This window comes from Saimiri boliviensis, chromosome 17 (assembly GCF_048565385.1).
Source record: "Saimiri boliviensis isolate mSaiBol1 chromosome 17, mSaiBol1.pri, whole genome shotgun sequence".
NCBI classification, from domain to species: Eukaryota; Metazoa; Chordata; class Mammalia; order Primates; family Cebidae; genus Saimiri; species Saimiri boliviensis.
This window is the reverse complement of record NC_133465.1, coordinates 53,490,518-53,510,666: the sequence shown is the minus strand read 5'-3', so window position 1 is coordinate 53,510,666 and position 20,149 is coordinate 53,490,518. Positions and strand designations below refer to the sequence as shown.

Genomic DNA, 20,149 nt, shown 5'->3' with positions numbered 1-20,149 from the left:
CCCCAGCCTGGGTAATAAGAAACTGTCTTAAAAAAAAAAAAAAAGAATTCTTCTGTGGGTGGCTATATTAGATACTGCTACCACACCAGGTCCTTTTCATTTGGTTTGACTGGTATTTTTACAACTTGCTAAATCTACTTTTCCTCTTCCTATTTACCTACCTCATCTCAAAATATTATTTGAGGATGACATTAATATGACATTATTTGTCATGCACTTTACAATGAAAGAAGTCCGATACCAGGTTATGGTATGAAAAAACTATCTTTGGCAATTACATTTGTTTTGACCTTTTCTTATTTGTTGACCTTGAGTAAAATTTTACACATTATAAAAAGCCTAGTAGATGAATCAGTGGAGGATTCTCAAGTAACAGACAGGGACCTAATTGTGAATCCATCCATCTTAAGTCTTAGAATACCAGTGGCTGCCTCTGTCTCCTCTTCCTTAAAGTATTCTAGGATTCCTGGTAGAAGAAAGTAGAAACAGCAGAGGCACCTCCTTTCTAGTTTCTAAATTACAGACTTCCCTGTCAGTACCTTCTTCCCAAATTCATTTTCATTTCCTATTTTAAAATAAATTAAAAATAGTTCCTTCTGAAAACAAAAAAGGGTGGGGCTAGGCGCAGTGGCTCATGTTTGAAATTCCAGCACTTTGGGACACCTAGGCAGCCAAGGCAGGTTGATCGCTTGAGCTCTGGAGTTCAAGACCAACCTGAGTAACAGGGTGAAACCCCAACTCTATAAAAAATATGAAAATTAGCTAGGTGTGGTGGCATGCGCCTGTGGTCCTGGCTACTTAGGAGGCTGAGGTGGGAGAATTGCTTGAACCCAGGAGGCTGAGGTGGCAGTCAGCTGTGATTGTGTCACTGTACTCCAGTCTGGGTGACAGAGCAAGAGCTTGTCTCAAAAATTTTTAAAAATATAAATTTTAAAAGGTTGGAATAACTGAAATACATTTTGAAGTTGCTCTGTAGGACCAGATAAACAGCTTCTCACTTGTAGGAATTTATTAGGTTGGAGCAAAAGTAATTGAGGTTTTTTCCGTTATGGCACCATTAAAGGTAATGGCAAAAACCACAATTACTTTTGTACTAACATAATAGTGTATTCAAATACTGTATATTGAAATATGGTCAAAAAATTCCTCCCTCCAAACCATTTCCTTTAAAATATACTTAAAATGTCAAAGGTCACACATTTTCATTTTTTCCTACTTAGTGTACATTGATTCTGTATTCTTCCCTAAATACTACCATTTTTCTTCCCTTTTTGTTTCATTACTTTCTGACTTGCAAGTAACTGTTATGATAAAACCTCTCTGCCTGCAAAATGAAGACTTAACCAGCAGAATAAAGGCCGGCCAGTGGAATAAAGATGGCCTTTCTCCCCCCAATTACAATTAACAATACGGCCATTAGAAGATAACTAAAAGGGAAAGTTTTTTATGGAAATAGTGGTAGCTTAAGAGATAAATCTGTGCATAATCATCAGGGTTACTGGGTTCTTAATTTTTAAGAACAGAGAAAGTGATTTAAAAAAATTTAAGAAAATTATTTGACATATTTTAAAGATTGTCTGGTCTTTGGAGGCAATGTACATTTTAGAATGAGTTTCATCCATATTGTATGTATCAAGTCTTTTAGGTTTTTTTTGGGAGGGGATTATGGTTTTCCATGTTCATGGTTTTTGTGATGATGTCAATACTCCCCATATCAATCTACCAATTTAATACAATCCTTATCAAAATTCCAGTTGCTTGCTTACTTGCTACCTTTCCTTCTTCCCTTAATCTTGCAGAAATTGACCAGCTGATCATAAAAATTACATGGAAATATAAGGGGCCCAGAATTAATAAAACAACCTTTAAAAAAAACAGATTTGGAAGACTCACATTTCCTATTTTCAAAATTTATTACAATGCAACAGTAATCAAGGCAGTACGGTACTGGTATCTGACTAGATGAATGAAATAAACAGTCCAGAAATATACTCTTAGAATATGGTCAGTTGATTTTTTAATTTTTTGCAGGGGACCCGCTCTTTTGCCTGGGCTGCAAACCTGGGAGGTGGAGGTTGCAGTGAGCCGAGATCGTGCCATTGCACTCCAGCCTGAGCGACAGAGCAAGACTCAGTCTTAAAATAATAATAATAATAATACATACTAAATGATTTCATTTATGTAACGTTCAGAAACTGGTAAAACAATAATTGATGACAGAACAGTCTGCATATGTTTGTAGGGGAAGGATAATGATGCAGAGGAAGCATGAAGGAAGCTTCTGAACTGCTGAAAACATTCAATATCTTGATTTGAGATGTGTTCACTTCATAAATTTTCATAGCAAGGCATATTATTTGGATTCTTTTCTGTATTTATTTATATTTTAATTTTTGCAAAATTATGGAAAATGTATTAAGGACTTAGGACATTGACCTTAAGAATGAAACAATATTCTCAACAATACTTGTTTATGCTTTTTGACTCTAAGAAACAAGTCTAAAATTATGAAAAAAAAACCACTATATATTTAAGCTATTTATTTAAATACTATTTAAGTTGTTCAGATGAAGGATACAAATTAAATATCAGGAAACTTACTACTCTTAAATGCTTCGATGCTTTCATTTAAAACTCCCATCTTAAAAAAAAAAATTTTAGAAATCAAGAGATTTCAAGGAAATTATATATGAAATATGTTATGGTTTAAATAGATCTTCAACAAGTACAAACTTTTATATATTTCTTCCCACTTAGGAAAGAATGCACCAAATACATTTTTTTTTTTCCCCTGAGATGGAGTCTTGCTTTGTTGCCCAGGCTGGAGTGCAGGGGTGCAATCTCAGCTCACTGCAACCTCTGCTCCAGGATTCAAGCAATTCTCCTGCCTCAGCTTCTGGAGCAGCTAGGATTACAGGTGTGCACTACCATGCCTGGCTAATTTTTGTATTTTTAGTAGAGATGGGGTTTCACCATGCTGGCCAGGCTGGTCTCGAACTCCTGAAATCGTGATCTGCTCACCTTGGCCTCCTACAGTGCTGGGATTACAGGCATGAGCCACCCAGCCCAGCTGGCATTTCTTTTTTAAAAAAACAAATGACAAAGACCCAGCTTACCAGATTTACTTACAATTTTTAAAACATTTTACATATTTAGGGAGTACAAGTGCAGATTTCTCACATGTATATATGACACGGCGCTGGAGTCTGGGCTGTTAGTGGACCCTTGAATATTGAGCGTGCAATATACTCAGTAGGCAAATATGTTCGACCCTCTCAAATTTTACTTTTAAAATTTCAGCTTAACATTAAACAATTGTCAAAACTAAGTTGCTAGCATTCACTCACAACTAAAATACATCCTTAATTTATATTAAACCAGATAAGTATTACCACGAATGCATTAATATCTTATCCTACTAAATACAGAAAAAAATAGTCAAGGTTCAATTAAGAGTATATTTAATAATGAAAGCAAATGTGCATACACAGATTTACAATTTTAAAGTTTAAAAAAAGGTCCTATTATGTGATGTCAACAATAAATTCAAAAGTTTAAGACAAACAAGGACTCCAGTGAGCTGTTTATAAATACTCTAGATTAGGTACAATTATAATGAAAGTCGAGTTCATCTGAAATCTTCGAAGAAACATTCTTTAATCCTCCATGGTTCCTTGTTAAACATTTCTGTTCAAATGTGTGTGCTGAATTACTTGTTATGCAAGTGTAGCAGCTTCTCCTCCTCATTTATTGGTAAGGACTTTGGCTCTTTCTTGACCCTTCTCAACAATTCTCTTTGTAGTGATTTTCCGCCATCAACTATTTTAGGCAGAAGTTGATACAAATTTGAAGTTGTCCATGGCACTACCACCAAATGATGTGGAAGGAAATGAAGTGAGGCCTCCATGACCTCATGACTGAATGAAGCAAATCTTGTATCAAAAGAAGAAAATCCACTTCCAAAAGATGGAAATCCACTCACGGTGGAAAAAAACGACTGTTCCTCAGCTTCTGCTTCTTCAGGAACCCCTCTGATTCCCGAAAAATGTCCTTAAATGAATTTTCATAGAAGTTGAATAAAAATGGGTTCCTTCTACCAAAAAACTGCCTAAAGACATCATCTGGGTTACAAGAATGTGAAACCAAACTAAAACGGACTGTCAAAATGACTTCCAACTCCTCCACCATTCAATTTCTTTGCCATATTTGTCATAGATGTCCCATTTTTTAGCATCTGATAATATCTCATCTGCTTCAGCTACTTGTCTGAATTTCTGTTTCATCTCTATTCTCAGGATTTTTATCTGGGTGCCACCTAGGTACCAGTTCCTAATATGCCTCTTTAATAACTTTGGGTGAGGCAAGTCTATATGCCTAGAACTTCATGGTATTCAACAAAGTTTCAACAGATTGTAGGAACAGGCTGGAGGATGTGAGCTGTGGTGTTGGGAAGCAGGGGAGGCAGGGCATGGCTCTGGTACAGCAGTGCTAGTGTTAGTGGTGGCACCTCATGCTTTCCTTTGAAAACCTTTGTTTTAAATTTGCTATTTAGGGATTCTGCAGAAATGACAGCCAGAACACAAGTTCTCAACTTCTCTTCCTCCTACTACCTACCTCACTGAAGGGACAGAACTGTCAAAATAAGGATACTAACAACACTAGGCAAGTACATTGGAAGCTGAAGATAGATGAGAACAGGACTGACACTTCATTTTCTGTAACGCACTGTCTAACCAGGGAAGAGTGAGGACCCAAGAGCAAGGGAAACAGCAACTTTAGATTTCTCCAGCTTTCCTGGTTAACAGATGCTGGTGAGTCCACTTGGAGAGGGGGCTGTACCTGCTAAATATGGTCCTTGGAGGTTCGACCACTCCTAGAGGCAATATTATTACCAGATAAGGCAGAATTTAAGGTGGTAAGAGGTGTCAAGTGAAATTTCTGTTTTCCTGGAATTGGCAAGTAGGGCCCACAGGGCAATGGACAAAAGGCCTTAAAGACTACATTTTTAATAGACCTCTGGGGCTACCATTCTTCCTGCTGGCTTGTTGAGATGTTCTATTTCAGTAGAAATGGCAATATAATTTTCTCCCTTTCTCATTTGGTTCATGGTTTTCAACATGCCCAGAAAGAAGTTCATACCTGTGCCTATAGGCCCCAAAGTTGAGACTGTAGGCAGTAGTCTATTCCATTCAAGTTCATCTAGCTTCCACTAGGCCAACTGAACCTACAGTGAGCTACTTCAGAGCGAGGACCAACAGCGAGAGGACAGAAGCCCCACCAACATCAACCCTGGGTAAATTCAGGTTATTATCAGAAGACCATTAAAGACATTTACCACTAACAAACCGTGGGCAGTTATATAAAGAGTGTCTTTATTTATTCTCCCTCCTCTCTACTGAGAAGAGTAAACACAAAGAAGAGGCAGCTCTGTGACAGTGTAAATTTAGTAGAAACACACGTCCCTCTAATTCAGAACTAAATGAAATCACCATGCCTACTCTTTTCTTTTTTTTCTTGAGATGAAGTCTCACTCTGTTGCCCAGGCTAGAGTGCAGTGGTGCATCCTGGCTCACTGCAACCTCTGCCTCCCAGGTTCAAGCGATCCTCCTGCCTCAGCCTCCCTAGTAGCTGGGACTACAGGCACCTGCCACCATGGCTGGCTAATTTTTGTATATTTAGTAGAGATGGGGTTTCATCATGTTGGCCAGGCTGGTCTCGAACTCCTGATCTCAGATGATTCATCCGCCTCAGCCTCCCAAAGTGATGGGATTACAGGTGTGAGCCACTGTGCCAGGCCCTTGCCTACTTTTTTCTATTACTATATTCTCAGTGCCTAACACATTGGAGGCATTCAAGAAATATTTCCTGAAAGCATGAAGTAAGTACTTTTTAGATAAGGACACAACCAGATTTGAATATAAAAAAGGTTCTTCTGGTAATAGCGAGGGTAATGGATTGGAGGAGGTTGCGGCAGAAAGACTACAAATTTTCTCGGCTTCCTGATAGCATAAACATATAAACCTGCCTATACATCATTCCTCCTTTTAAATAGCGATACTGTTTAAATAGTGATACTTCCCCTGAACCCATCAACTCTATCGTCCTTCCCTACTTTTAAGAGCAATATTGTCCCTTTTCTTAACTAAAATGGATCTTTCCAATTACATTCTGGGGCCTGCCTTCAGGGAAACTTGATAAAAAAGATTATTCTTTCTCCACTTCATACTCATGCTTTCAGATGAGGTTTTCCCATTGGGTGTTAAACATATTCAATACTCTTCCAACAAATCACAAACTTTACTTGACTACTCTTCTCATATCAGTTACCAACTTAAGTGGAGCAATGCCATTAAGGATAGAGGGAAGCCAATATTTTTGTTTCTTGGGTTTATCTTCATTATTTATTTATTTATTTATTTTTACATTTATTAATTTTTTATTTTTATTTTTAAGATGGGGTTTCACCATGATGGCCAGGCTGGTCTTGAACTCCTGACCTCAGGTGATCCACCCACCTCCGCCTCCCAAAGTGCTAGGATTACAGGCGTGAGCCACCGCACCCAGCCGGGTTTATCTTTAAAAAGGGTCTCACTTTGTCACCCAGGCTGGAGTTCAGTGGCATGATCAGCCTCAAACTCCCAGGTGGGCCCCAGCAATCTTCCCATTTCAGCCTCTTGAGTAGCTGGTACCACAGGCGTGTGCCACCAAACCCAGCTTTTTTTTTTCTTTTTTTAAGAGATGGAGTCTCCCTGTGTTGCCCAGGCTGGTCTTGAATTCCTGAGCTCAAGTGACCCTCTCCCACTGACCTCCCAAAGTGCTGAGATTACAGCTATGAGCCACCACACTCAGCCTACAAGAAATATTTTGTAAATTAAAGGAAGTGCTAGGAAGAGCACAGAGACGAAACAATTACACTTATTTTGGGAGAGTGGAGGGAGGAAAGAAATGGAAGAGGATTCTTAGAGGAGGGTATACTTGAAATTAATGGGTGAGTGACATTCAATAGTAGAGTTAGAGAAAAAGAGCAGAGGGAAAAATTTATAGGCTCAAATTGTTTGACTTACCAATTCAACATAAATGACAGGACTCAATCACAACTGATTAAATGCAGCATATTATTTTAAAACAGTGCTTGAAGTTTATTTCTGGAAAAATGTTGATAGTGGTAGTGATGATGATTATAACAATAACTTATTGAGACATTACTGTACTTTTCTAAATGCATTGTATGTATTTAATCTTCACAACATTCCTTATCTTACAAATAGCGAAAGTGAGGCACACAAAGATTAAGTTCTTGCTTGTCTATGGTTACAGAGGTAGTTAAGTAACAGAGGCAATATTTAAGCCCAGGCAATCTGGTTCCTGAGCCTATGTTCCTAACCATTTCATCATCCTACCAAGAAAACTGTGATTATTAAGTAAAAATTGTCTAAATAGATACTTAATGTATTTTTTATCTTTAACAGCATCTAGCAGAATTATCTGATGATACAATGTGCACAGTCCCTTATTCTTGAGTTTATAATCTCACAGGGGAAGTAATTTTTAAAAAGTTTAATTAAATCCCAGTAAATTAAACTCTGTGATAAATATAATACAGGCCCCCAAGAAAGAAGACGCTGTAAAAAAGAAGGTACTGAATATCTAAAAATATATTTTTGTCATTATTTTCTTGATGATGCCAATTCTCCAGAGACGGTTTACACGTTACAACATTTGCAAAAAGTATCTTCTACTTAAGGTAGCATATTGGCTACCTTAAGTAGAAGATACTTTAACAATGATTAAAACTGTGTCAAGAAATGAATGTCTAATAGCCAATTTATCCAGATTCCTAATCTGTATTCCTAATATGGCAAGCTGCACATAAATAATATTCAAACACTATCTCTAGTTCCACAGACTCTCTTAATTCTCAGCATTCTTTTAACATTTTCACATTGGGTTGTTTACATTTTCTTTTATGATTTGTTGATTATAAACTGCTTATTCTCATCTATTTCAAGACTCAGAAATTTGTGCCATATTTAATCAAATAAAGAAACTCATTATTTCTCTTTAACAGAGTTATAAAAACAATGATTAGCTTGACCCAATTGCCAAAGCAAACCTGGCAATATTTCCATTTCTTAGTTCTTGAATGATTACCTGAATTTTTCATTTTTCTAAGGAATGTTAGAAAATGAGTGGCTGCTAAAAGCAGAGGCTGCAATTTGTCACAATTAATGTTGAAAAAAGCACGGAAGCTCTTCCACATCCTTCTAAAACCGAGCTCCTGGCTGTGAGAATCAATGCCCACCAATTTTTAAGAATCAAAGCAACCATCTCTAGCTTATGTGCACACACAGGGCAGTGGGTTTTAAGGCACTGCTCCATACTTCCTAGTGCCTGAGTTACTAAGTTTAAAATTTTAACTTCATAAGAAATTTCCAGTTTCCAAAGTGACTGGTAACTGTATACTCTCCCAGGCTGTGCGTGACAGTTCTTTTTGCTACATATCCTTGCCAATACTTGGTAATGAGAGCCCTTTAAATTTTAGTTATACTAATAAATACACAGTGGTAGCTCATTCTGGTCTTATTTTGCAGTTCTTCTGATACTGGTGTTGAACATCTTTTCTTGTGTTTATTGAGCGTTTTTACTTCTTTTGTGAACAACTGTTCAAATATTTCCTCCATTTTAAAACTTCAGCTGTCAAAATGGTGGTTGTTTCAAGCCAAATAAATAAATAAATAAATTCCGTTCTCTTTGTGTTAATTAGCAGTAAGCGTTTGTTTATTTAAGATCAAGGGTGTCAGATATATGTACGTTGATATCTTCTCCTATAGCTCCACTTCCATTTTCTAAACACCATATTTGGAAGAACAAAACTTTTAAATTTAGATGAAATCCAATTTTGTACATTTTTCTTTTATGACTCACACTTCTCATGTCCTATCCAAGAAATCTTTGCTTGCCCCAAGGTCTAAATCTTATTTATTTATTTATTTATTTTATCGAGACAGGGTCTCACTCTGTTGCCCAGGCAAGAGTGCAGTGGCACCATCATAGCTCACTGCAGCCTCAGACTCCTGGGGTCCAGCAATTCTCTTGCCTCAGCCTCTTAAACAGCTGAGACTACAGGCACACAGCACCGCACCTGGCTAATTTTTAAATTTTTTTGTAGAGACAGGATCTTGCTAGGTTGCCAAGGCTGTCACGAACTCCTAGGCTTAAACAATCCATATGCCTCAGATAAATCTTAACTGTTACGTATGGTATGAAATAAGGGTCAATGTTCATTTCTTGATTGAATTTTTCTAACAACTTTATTTCTTCTTAAAAACAATTTAACTCCTTTAACTTTTTCTTTTGTAAAATTGCTTTTGACTTTGTTATTCTTTTGAAAAACAGCTTTGGATATTCCAGGTCATTTGCATTTTCGTATTAGTTTGAAAATGTCTACAAACATTTTTTTCTTTGGATTATGTTCACTCAATTTGGGGAAACTGCTCTTTTACCAATATTGGATCTCACAATCCATAAACATGAGAAATCTGTTGGATTGTCTTTAATTGGTCTTAACAATGTTTATTTACAGTTTTTAGTGTACAAGTCTTGCTCAAATTTTGTTAAATTTCTCTCTAAAAATTTTATGATATTGGATGCTGTTGTAAATTAAATTGTTTTTGGATTTAATTTTCTAATTGTTCTTTGCTAGAATATAGCAATATCATTCACTTTTACATAGTGACCTCATTGACCTTCTCTTCTGAAAACATTTATACATGTAATTAATTTATATAAATGTAATTATCATAGAAATGTATATTATAGGTATTTGTGCTTATATATTGCTTTGCTAATATACAAACATATTCATAAAATGTAAAGGTAGTTAAGCGTAGGAGAGGGGAATCTCCATTCACTGTGGAATACTGACATATCAAAGCAGGTTACCAGGGGTTTTATTTACACCAAATTTGGGAGAAATAATGATGAGATGCTAAGGAATTAATTAGCTTTGGCATCAGGTTTCTTGGAGATGGACAAAGATTATGTTCTAAATTCTTCAAGTATGTCCCTAAATGTACATAGAAACTTTCTTTCATGTTTCTAGGGACAATAATTTGAGGGGCAACAGTTTGAAACTCTGTGTTTTCCAACTTAATTCCAGGAAACAGATTTCAAGTTTTTCCAGGTGGGGATAAAGGTAAGTAGAGTGGAGATAGCATAAGGTTTTAAGAAAACGAGGGTAACAAAAGAGCTGTAAAACTAGGGGTACTACTGTAAAGAACTCAAAGAGTAAGCTAATTGTAGCTTAGAAATCTGAGAAAAGCTCTAAGCATGATAGACTAGAGAAGGGCTTTACCTCATCCTGCATATCTTTACTGCCACGAGATGACTAAGTCAAATCAATTAATGTGAAAAGTGATGCATCACCAAGACATTAATAGATGGCAAAGTCGTGTCAAAATCTGCCTGTGTCACTGGCAGTGACAGCATGGCAGCTGTCATGAAGGTCATAAGGTATCAACAAAAGAGAATGGCACAAAGTGGCTGTAGGGGAGGATGCTAAGATAAAAGTGTTAATCAACCCAGGCCAGTAAAATAAATAACTTGTAGAGGGGAATTACAGCAGCTAAAATGTTCCAGGTGAATACTGTTCTTGTCATTTTTACTATCATCAGTGCTATGCTATTGTTCTCATAAAGCATAAGGAAGCCAGTTACACCACTTAATTTTTTTATATGTGTAAGCCTGAGTATTATAAAAAAAATTTCTTTTGTGTGTGTATGGATGTATGTTCAAGTATGAAAGTAATACATGTTCTTAGAATACTGTAATTACGTGAAAAAAGCATGAAGTGAAGGCCATGCAAATGATAACAAGAAAAGCCTGTTTATTCAGAGTTTGCTATAGCAAGGGAGTCAGCCACCTTCACTGGTATTTGGCAGAGACTCAAAGGCAGGCACAGGAATGGGAAAGTTTTATAGTAGAAAAAAGGAAAAACTTCAGATATGCCCTAAGTGGAAGTACCTGGATTGGAGAAGCTACAGGTTAGTTATCTAGAAACAGGGCATACTACGTGATTGATTAGGGGTGCATACTTGACCTTCTCCAGTTGGGCCTAAGTTGGAAGCAAGGGCAAAAATTAGAGGTCGTCAGTTAATAATCAAGCCCTGGCCATTTTGTCATGATTGTTACAAGGGTTACTGTTATCTTCTTAGACTGTCTGCTAGAGAGAGTAGTCTGACCTGTAGATAGCAGGTTGGCTTCTTGGGTGGCTGCTGCAGACTGGAGGCCAGAGTTCTGTTTTTATATATGATCATTGTCTGTCTACACACTCAGAGGATATCCCATCTCTCAAAGGACAGTGTTAAGATAAACTTCATGCATTTCTCCTTTTTCCTTGATTTTTGAGGATAAATGTGTTATATTTGGCCAATAGATATTTTCCTGAAATTCTTTGTTTTATAGACAATTATGTTCTCTAATTACATTTATTCCCTCTCTTTCACAGCTGACTGACCTTAGGTGGTGGTTACGGCAGAATTCTGATCCAGTAAAGTTTTATGTACCTTCTTTCTGATATGCCATTGGAATTTACCTCGTATGTAGCCTCCCTTCTATGGAAGAAGATAATTTAGCAGAAATTTAAAAGAATAAAAAATTAAAAACCATTGAAAGATGTACCACTCCCTACCCTCCTAACTCCCAAGTTAGTGAAATTAGGTCATAAACACAGATTAAAAAGTCATAGTTGTAGTTGTTCAGGCTTATGAGCCTTTTTGTAGTAAATTAAGTCTAAAGAGAAATTCTTAGTAAAAAGATGTTATTTATATATATATTTATAACATATTAAGTTTTTTCGTTTTTCCTTCCTCTGAGTTCTTGGGTTCATTTCACTCATTCAGCACACATTCAGTGAACACTTTCTATGTTTCAGTGACTACATCACTATGGATAGAGTAGCAAGCATAACGGAGATGATGCATACATTGTTTAAATGGGCAATTTTCAAAATTTTAGTGTTTATTTTTTCTTGTTTGGATGTTTAAAAAGAAATGACTGAGGGACTGTGGTTATTAAAAGTTTTCATTAGAAAAGCGCTGTGATGGCTGGGTGTGGTGGCTCACACCTACAATCTCAGCACTTTGGGAGGAAAAGGCGGGCGGATCACCTGAGTTCAAAGAGTTCAAGACCAGCCTGGCCAACATGGTGAAACCCCGTCTCTACTAAAAATAAAAATAAAAAAATAGCCGGGCGTGGTGGTGGGCGACTGTAATCCCAGCTACTACGGAGGCTGAGGCAGGAGAATCTCTTGAACCTGAGAGACGGAGGTTGCAGTGAGCCAAGAATGTGTCATTGCACTCCAGCCTGAGTGACAAGAGTTAAATTCTGTCTCAAAAAGAAAAAGAAAAATGCTGTGATGATTCAGCTGTAGTTTAGTTCTTTATTCTCTGTAGGGCAACCAGTATATCATCAGTGTCATTATAAAAAATGTTACTTGGTTAGGGACCAGATAAGGTATTTATTGTATTGGATAATTCATTGTATAGGATAAATTTTAACCAAGAAAATAAAATATTGTTGCTCTAAGGTACCAGAAAATAACATCCATATTTTATGCCCTTCATTGTAATGAAAGTTTTACCTCTATACAAATTAATTCTAACTAATGTTCTTTCACTTTAAGACTTGTAAAAGAAACTATGTAAAATAAATAATACCTTTAGATTTTAAGGGCAGCCTCTGTTCCACGGTACCAAAGAGGATTTACAAGGATTAACAGAACAGTAAGTCTTTAATATGTATATATTAGACATCTTGTGTTATAATACAAAAAGGTATTACGTGCCTTTTGATACTCAATGTTTTAATAAAACATTCATCATCAGATAACATTCTTTTCATCAGATAACAACATTCCTTTTAAAATCGGTTTTCACCAGAGCCAAGAAATAGAAATCTAGACTGTATTAAGCTTGTGGCTCATAATCCTCTTCAAACACTTAAAGAAATTCTCCAATTGTTTTACATAATAACTCTTATTCCTATTAATTTTTTTCTAGCAGCAATATAAAAATCAGCTTCACCTTTCAGAATTATAATTTAACTACTATGACTACTGTAGACAGTAATATAAAAGTAAAAAACAATAACGCTGAACCTACTTCAATGATCTATGAAATACATCTGGGGCTGGGTGCGGTGGCTCATGCCTGTAATCCCAACACTTTGGGAGGCTGAAGTGGGTGAATTACGTGAGGTCAGGAGTTCAAGACCAGCCTGGTGAACATGGTAAAACCCCATCTCTACTAAAAAAACAAAAATTAGCTGGGTTTGGTGGCACGTTCCAGTAATCCCAGCTTCTCAGAAGGCTGAAGCAGGAAAACTGCTTGAACCCAGGAGGTGAAGGTTGCAGTGAGCCGAGATTGCACCACTGTACTCCAGCCTGGGCAATGGAGTAAGACTCCGTCTCAAAAAAATAAATAAATAAAAAGAAAAGAAAAAATAAATACATTTATTTGTGGCTGGATGAAGTAGACTATATGCTCTATCCCACCCCATTCCCAATATAATGCCAACAGAATGAGTAATACCAAATGGAGATCAGAAGCAGAAAGGCACATTTTCCAATTCAATATCATGGGTAGTACCATAACCACAACAGGCAAAACCTGTCAAAATTTTGATGCAAAATTCTAATTCCTTTGAGATTTAGTACCAAGTCCAAATAAGACAGTTTGCTCAGAGATGGATCTTGTGGTCCAACTCTAGAAGCTTGCTTGAAAAGGGAACTTCTTCATATTATAAGTAATCAACTGGTTAATAATACCATTTTGATTTCCTAACATACAGAATTCTCCAAAATTTAATGGGGATTCTGTGTCCAAACAGGTGGCATTCTAAGACTTTTTAAGAACAGTCTACACCTGTCTAGCTTCATTGTAAGCACAAAATGAAAAAATAAAGATGCTCCTTTTACATACTTTAGGATGCATGTGCAATTTAAAAATACAAATGCTAAGGCCAGGCGCGGTGGTTCATGTCTATAATCCCAGCACTTTGGGAGGCCAAGGCAGGTGAATCACGAGGTCAATAGATCGAGACCATCCTGGTCAACATGGTGAAACCCCGTCTCTACTAAAAATACAGAAAGATTAGCTGGGCATGGTGGCACGCGCCTGTAATCCCAGCTACTCGGGAGGCTGAGGCAGGAGAACTGCTTGAACCCAGGAGGCGGCGGTTGTGGTGAGCCGAGGTCGCGCCATTGCGCTCCAGCCTGGGTAACAACAGTGAAACTCCATCTTAAAAAAAAAAAAAATACAAATGCTAGAATTTTTCCCCCAAAGGAAATAATGGCAGGAGTAATTGAAGACCTTCCATCTGAGGATCTGATAACAACTAAAAAAAAATAAAATTTTTAAATTCTCTCTTTTTTTTGAGATGGAGTCTTGCTCTGTTGCTGGTCTGGAGTACAGTGGTGGGATCTCAGCTCACTGCAATCTCCACCTTCCAGGTTCAAGTGATTTTCCTGCCTCAGCCTCCCAAGCAGGTGGGATTACAGGCGTGCGCCACGACACTTAGCTAATTTTTGTATTTTTAGTAGAGAGGGGGTTTCGCCACGTTGGCCAGGATGGTCTCAATCTCCTGACCTCGTGATCCGCCTGCCTCAGCCTCCCAAAGTGCTGGGATTAGAGGCATGAGCCACTGCCGCCAGCCATTTTTAAAATTCTTAAAGCATTAAAGAACTGACCCAATGGCGGCGAATTACCAAGACAGTATCAAGGAGAAGACAGAATCCAGAATGGGGAGGTACTAGAGAGAGCCACTTCAACATTGGAAAGCCTCCGTTAACCAGGGAGAAATGACTGACCAGCTGAAGAGACAGAAAAAAATCATCATCCTAGCTTCAGATAATTTCTGCAAATACTTCCAAATACTGAATCAGGCAAACACCAATAATTAGGGGCATGAAAATACAAAAGAACTAACCTAAGTAATAGGCAATGGAAATAGTAAAGGTGAGGATTAGAGGACTATAGCTAATCTTACAAGGTAATTCTTAATACTATAAAAATAAGGTGTAAAAGGGTTAGAGTCTATGGGAGGATGAGTGGTGGAAATGGAGGAAGGGGAGAGCAAAGGAAGAATTACAGGAACAGGAGTCATTTGATAACTGTTTCCCCAACTGGTTGAGGAAACTACCTTCTTTCCTTTTCAAAGTAACTTTACATTTTATAATGATTCCTCCAGGTATAGCTAAACCATAATAGCTAAGAACAAACAATATTCCAAACAGTAGCATATATGTCCAACCTAATAAATGATCTAAAACAAGAGCTCTTGGTCTGAGACCCTCTGATAAATGCTATTTGGGAAGTCTGCAAATCCTTTGAAACCGTATGTTTTAACAATGAGTGAGTAAGGGATATTTTCATTCTCCCATTCTCCAATCCTTCCTTGTCACCTTCTTAAAAAAGTAAGGACTCCCATTAAACCATGGCAAAGGTTACAAACTTAAATGTCTCTTCAGGACACAGCAATTTTAATATATCTTACATGGCTAGGGGAAATGGTTATAGGACATGATAAAGCATATGTTGAACTGGAGAGTATGAATACATCCTGAAGGCATTCTAATCCTTAAATATGTGCTGGCTTACCAGTTTTTGGATAAATTCTCTACAATAATTTGTTTTAAAATTAAATATAAGTTGGAGGTTAAGATGGTGGTCTGAGATGTTTTTCATAGTTTCGTATCTCTCACTGCGGAGGGTCCAGAGGACAGGAAAGTAGGAAGAATGGTCCCTTGCAAGTAGGTGGAAAAACTAGATCCATATAGAGCTATCAATGACACAAGTCATTATTAACATGCAACTGAGGAAAAATAATGCCTAATTAGGGAAGCCGCACAAAATTATATGAAATAATAGAGCCTCATCTCTTGAAAAGTATGTGTTTCTCTACTTACCCTTTCTTATCCCCTCCACCTCTCCTCCTAAACTACTGTCTTCTTTTTTCTTTTTGAAGATATTTGAGTCTCACTATGTTGCCTAAGCTGGTCTCAAACTCCTGGCCACAAACAACCCTCCCACCTTGGCCTCCCAAAGTACTGGAATTACAGGCATGGGCCATCGTGCCTGACCAGCTACTACTGCCTTTTAAAAAGTAACTCACCTAGGGCATAAGTTAATGAACCAATTTTAAGAGAATTTCTCTACTTGTAGAAAGGAGTATTCAGATGCCTGGCTTTGGGTACAGAATGGGAATTAGTAATAATGCAACTTGGTGAGAACATTCTAGATCTTTTTTTTTTTTTTTTTGAGACAGAGTCTCACTCTGTCACCCAGGCTGGAGGGCAATGGTGTGATCTCGGCTCACTGTAACCTCTTCCTCCTAGATTGAAGCAATTCTCCTGCCTCAGCCTCCTGAATAGCTGGGATTACAGGTGTGAGCCACTGCGCCAGGCCTGAACACTCTAATCTTTGATTCTTATTAATTTTGATTTGTTCAGACTAGTTTTCACATAAAGCTATTACAGTGGGCAAACAAACCTAAATGTTATATTAATTTTTTTTGGAAACCTAGGCAAAATTTTGTATGTAAATACAGTTTTCTACAGAGGTAATTAATACATTTCATCAGTTTTTTAAATGGGTATGTGACCATAAAAATTAAGAACCACTGGACTAAAGATAAGCAAAAATTAAGTAAGCCAGTTTAAAAATGAAATAAACCAAGTTAGAAAACAACATTCACCATACCCATTAATAAACATTGTCATGGAAATGCCATCAACCCAACCACATTTTCTGAAATTTTACACCTGTAGAACATACAATTACAGTTTTTTCATTATATTATCATTTTTGAGTATTTACTATGTGCTAAGCCTTTTACTTAGGTAATTTTTAATTCTCATGACAATACTATGAGGTAGGTATTATTACCTCTATTTCACAGATGAGGAACCTAAGACTAAGTGAGTTTAAGTAGCTTATACAAATATATGGAGTTCAGATTTAGGTCAAAGTTAGTTTCTAATCATTAATGAATGGATTTTGAATTTTACTGGGTACACAAGAATTACATCTATGGCATAGCTTCAGTGAATGGCACTGGAATTCCCACTACCAGAATGCTTTCTTTTTTCATTCATAATTCTTTTCCCATTCCTTCCTTCTTGTATTCTCTCCACTCACCCAAGCTTCTGTCGCTTTTTTTTTTCTCTTTCTATTCCTATCCCCTTAACTGCAATGCAGACCTGCCAGTAGTGCTTCTGGACATCATTCTCAGCTCCACTGCAACCCATAAAATCTATGTTTCAGCTAAACCCTTACATCTCAAACATTCCCCATATGTATGTATCTGATGAGAAAAGAAGCTTTTGTAACCATCTGCATGGGGCTGTGGAGGTCTAACACTGTTATGGGTAGAAGTGGTATACCTAAAGATGCCAGCTTTGATTTCTTATAGGGTTCTTCTTCATTAATGAGAAATTCAACCAAAGGGACAATTTCTAATATTCTCAACTCTGAGCTCCACATTCAAATCTAAAGCAGTTTTAATCATTTTCTTTTGCAGTTAGAATCTTAACTTCTCTGAGCTTTCTTTTAGAGTTCAGGACTCCTAGCAGAAGCTAATAAAATAAGTTTTACAGATATCTCAGTTTCCATGATTAAGTGTTTTTCTAAGTATTTTTCTTTGCTCCTTAAGACATTTGCTTCCAAAAATTGGAAAGTAAATTTGTCTACTTAATAATCCTATATAACTGAGACATACACAGATAAATGGAAGAGTCCTCCAATCTCTCTCTCTCTCTCTCTCTCTCTCAAACACACACACACACACACACACACACACACACACACACACACACACACACACAGTTCTCCCTCTTGCCATCTAGGAATACAATTTTTATGAAATTACAAACTCTTCCTTTCGCATTAAAGAATTCATTAGTTTGGCACTTTGGTAGGGGAATAGGCTTTTAAATGCTTACACTATAATCTTCCATTACAACTTCCCACCCTTCTGATTCTCTCCCATTGGAAAGTCGAATCACTGTAGAGACAGGATACACAGAGGTGGAAAGTATTCACTGTTTAGCAACTCTTGCACTAGTGCTTCCTGGCCTGCATAATTGTCCCCACTATACAAGAGGTACTACTTGCACATTAATGTATGATGATGACTACTTGGCTTAAACGGAATGCAATACCTGACCAGCTCAAGAACCTTCAATGCTTGACTAAAATCTCTAAGACTGATACTTCTTATTGAAATGTTCCTTTGGCTTCTAAACTGAGATTTCTACTATTTGCTTTGAACAGACATATTTGAGATACAAAATATGGTAAAGATCCACTACTTCTGCCACATTATATTTCCATATTATTCCTTTATTGGCCTGTATTTCCTCATCAATAGCACAATTCATTCAAATGTGGAAAGCAAGGCATTGATATGCTGATCAGAGTAAGGAAAGTAGTATCCTATTGTCAAAAGTTGTGTTTATCTAAATGACAAATTTATTATTCTTTGTTGGTTTCCAAATCTGGGATGTTTTTAGAAGTTGCACAATAAATAATATGATGTAATTACCTAGGCGTTATCATAGCTCACTTCAGTTTCTAACTCCTGGGCTCAAGTGTTCCTCCTGCCTCAGCCTCTAGGCAGCTCAGACTACAGCCACCATGCCCAGCTAATTTTTAATGTTTTTTTTTTTTTTTTTTTTTTTTTAAAGAGATGGGGGTCTCGCTATGTTGCCCAGGCTGGACTCAAAACTACTGGTCTCAAGCAATTCTCTCAACTCAGCCTCTCAAAGTGTTGATATTACCAGTGTGAGCCACTGCACCTGGCCAGACAGTGCATTTTGAAGGTTAATTTGTCAACCTGACTGGGCTAAGGAATGCCCAGACAGTCAGTAAAACAGTATTTCTGGTTGTGTGCATGAGGGTGTTTCTAAAAGAGATTAGCATTTAAGTTGTTAGACCGAGTAAAGAAAACTGTCTTCACCAATGTGAATGCATACTGTCCAATCTGCTGAGGGTCTGAATAGAAGAAAAAAATAGAGGAAGGATGAATTTGCTTTCTCTGCTTGAATTGAGCTGTGACATTCATCTTCTCTTGCTCCTGGTTCTCAGGTCTCTGGATTCAGACTGAAACTTACACCATGGTTCTCAAGCCTTTGGGTTTGGACTAAAACTGTATCACCAGCTTTCCTGGGCTTTCAGGGTGCAGGTGGCAGTTCATGGAGCTTTTTGGCCTTCATAATTGCCTGAGACAATCCCTCATAATAAATTTCTTTCTATCTATCTATATCTATAACCTATTGCTTCTGTTTCTCCAAGAACCCCAACACATTCATTGCTTCATTTAAAACTTATAGTTAATGTGATTATAGCTTCCGTTTCCCCTATATTTATATTTACTGTGATGTGTTTTGGCTTTTATATAAAAGTATATTCTCTAAAAATAACTATGTAATATAATTCATGCCACTTTCATGAGGTCCAGGTTTACAAAAATCTTTCATGGTGCCATATTAAGATTTTGATGATGGCTAGGCACAGTGGCTCACACCTGTAATCCCAGTGTTTTCGGAGGCTGAGGTGGGAGGGTCACTTGAACCCAGGAGGTCGAGGTTGCAGGAGGTTGAGGCTTCAGGAGGTTGAGGCTGCAGTGAGCTATGATCACACCGCTATACTCCAGCCTGACCAAGACAGCAATATCCTGTCTCTTTAAAAAAAAAAAAAATGGGTCCGGTGCGGTAGCTCAGGCCCGTAATCCCAGGGCTTTGGGAGGCTGAGGCAGGCAGATCATGAGGTCAGGAGATGGAGAACATCCCGGCCAGCATGATGAAACCCTATCTCTACTAAGAATACAAAAATTAGCTGGGTGTGGTGACGCATGCCTGCAGTTCCAGCTACTCCAGAGGCTGAGGCAGGAGAATCACTTGAACCTGGGAGGTTCAGAGGTGGAGGTTGCAGTGAGCTGAGATCGCGACACTGCACTCCAGGCTGGCAACAGAATGAGATACCGTCTCAAAACAAACAAACAAAAAAGCAGCTGATGCTGCAGCTAAGATTTACTGATTTATCTCCTAGTACTGATTTGTTTTTCTTGATTAACACAGAAAGGAAGAACAGAG

General features: G+C 37.5%; 1 protein-coding gene and 1 pseudogene across 9 annotated transcripts in view; both read right to left on the bottom strand.

Moving 5' to 3' along the window:
- The window catches only part of TANC2 (tetratricopeptide repeat, ankyrin repeat and coiled-coil containing 2), a 442,578-nt gene that overhangs the window by 204,314 nt on the left and 218,115 nt on the right, over positions 1 to 20,149 (bottom strand). The window lies entirely within an intron of this gene.
- On the bottom strand, positions 2,571 to 4,396 carry LOC120366836 (dnaJ homolog subfamily B member 6-like; annotated as a pseudogene).